The following is a 1,964-nucleotide window of genomic DNA, read 5'->3' as shown; positions in this document are numbered from 1 at the left end:
AAGTCAATATTCAAACATTTTCTAGAACTTCCCACCATTGGACATGTTAGTATTCTGATTGGGAACAAAATAGCATAAATTAATTACTCTCCTATAAATCATTAAGAAATCTGTTCTCTTGTTCTCACTGCGATTTTAAATTATTCTCTAACATCTCGTAACAGTTGTACGTAATTTACATGCACGCAACAGACAACTTTCCTCCTTCTGCCACTGCAACTGCATGAACGTTCTGCATGCAGGAAGATGCTAAAATAATTCAAAAGAAATACTACGATGCAGAGTGCAAGGGATGATCACTACTACTGATGCAACTACTCCCCTCTTTCTTTATTTATAGAAATTAAATGACCAGGATGGGTGTAGTAAACAATTCTGAAAAACACTCCGTCTTCAGGCCACATGCGGCCCATCGGGACCATCCGACCGCTGTGTCACCCTCAGCTGAGGATGCGGATAGGAGGGGGCGTGTGGTCCGCACACCGCATTCCCAGTCGTTATGATGGTTTTCTTTGGCCGGAGCCGCTACTATTCGGTCGCGTAGCTACCCAATTGGCATCACGAGGCTGAGTGCATCCCGAAAAACGGCAACAGCGTATGGCGGCCCGGATGGTCACCCATCCAAGTGCCGACCACGCCCGACAGCGCTTAAGTTCGGTGATCTGGCGGGAACCGGTGGATCCACTGCGGTAAGGTCGTTGCCCTAACAATTCTGAAGAGGTGTAAAAATTAAAAGAATCAATAAACACTTTTGATTTACTGTATTCCTATAACTGACTATTCACACACAGGTAAACTTTGCTCAGACTTTTCTTTTCTTGTGACAGTTTCATTAGCAAAAACTTTAATTATTCCACAATGTCTTTAATCAATAATCACGTGTCTGGTCACAACAAAAAACAGATACTTTCAATGTATGAGTACACAAATGTGGCAAAAATCCCTCCAGTGCGCGAACAATCAACAACTACAAGCAGCAAAAAGGGCAAATGACCAAAACTCCTCGAGGAATACAAAAGTCTCCCCTGGCGCATCTAGGACGGTCAGGGCAGGCTGAGACCTGTTCTGACGCGCTGCTTCTCTTCACGCCACACCCGAGATTAGCACGCAAATCTACTCCTTGTTGATCCCGTCCTCTTGGCACCTTCGCAAACTGTGCATTCCTGTTAAATGTAGTTGCAATTGCCCCCGCTACATGACCTGGGTACCTTCTTGGCTATGGCACAATGTAGCGGTCATTTGCTGCTGTAGCTGACAGTGGCACGGCTACTGCATGGGGACGCTCTCTTTGCTCCACGGTCAGTACATCGTGTTCCTTTATGTCCAGCTTTCACAGCTGGAAGACCACTGGGAATATCCTCCCGTACTTTCCATCTCGTTCTTAAGGTTTGCAGATGGCTGTATTTTCAGTTAGCCAATGGCCTTGCCGCAGTGATAACACCGGTTCCCGTCAGATCACCGAATTTAAGCGCTGTCGGGCTGGGCTAGCACTTGGTTGGGTGACCATACGGTCGGCCGAGCGCTGTTGGCAAGCGAGGTGCACTCAGCCCTTGTGAGGCAAACTGAGGAGCTACTTGATTGAGCAGTAGCGGCTCCGGTCTCGGAAACTGTCATACGGCCGGGAAAGCGATGTGCTGACCACATGCCCCTCCATATCCGCATCCACTGACGCCTGTGGGCTGAGGATGACACGGCGGCCGGACGGTACCTTTGGGCCTTCGTGGCCCGTTCGGGAGGACTTTACTTTTAGTTTAGTATTTTCAGTTCGAATAGGAGCTGTCAACAATAATCTATTGTATAAGAGCCGGCAGGTGTGGCCGAGCGGTTGTAGGCGCTTCAGTCTGGAACCGCGCGACCGCTACGGTCACAGGTTCGAATCGTGCCTCGGGCTTGGCTGTGTGTGATGTTCTTAGGTTAGTTAGGTTTACGTAGTTCTAAGTTCTAGGGGACTGATGACCTTAGCA

The 1,964-nt window shown here is 48.3% G+C and overlaps 1 pseudogene; it reads left to right on the top strand.

Moving 5' to 3' along the window:
* The first annotated feature begins 1,413 nt into the window (after positions 1-1,413).
* Positions 1,414-1,531, top strand: LOC124557857 (annotated as a pseudogene).
* The last annotated feature ends 433 nt before the right edge of the window (positions 1,532-1,964 follow it).

Source organism: Schistocerca americana, chromosome 1 (genome assembly GCF_021461395.2).
Source record: "Schistocerca americana isolate TAMUIC-IGC-003095 chromosome 1, iqSchAmer2.1, whole genome shotgun sequence".
Taxonomy (NCBI): Eukaryota; Metazoa; Arthropoda; class Insecta; order Orthoptera; family Acrididae; genus Schistocerca; species Schistocerca americana.
Note: the sequence above shows the minus strand (reverse complement) of the source record. Positions and strands in the feature narration are given on the sequence as shown.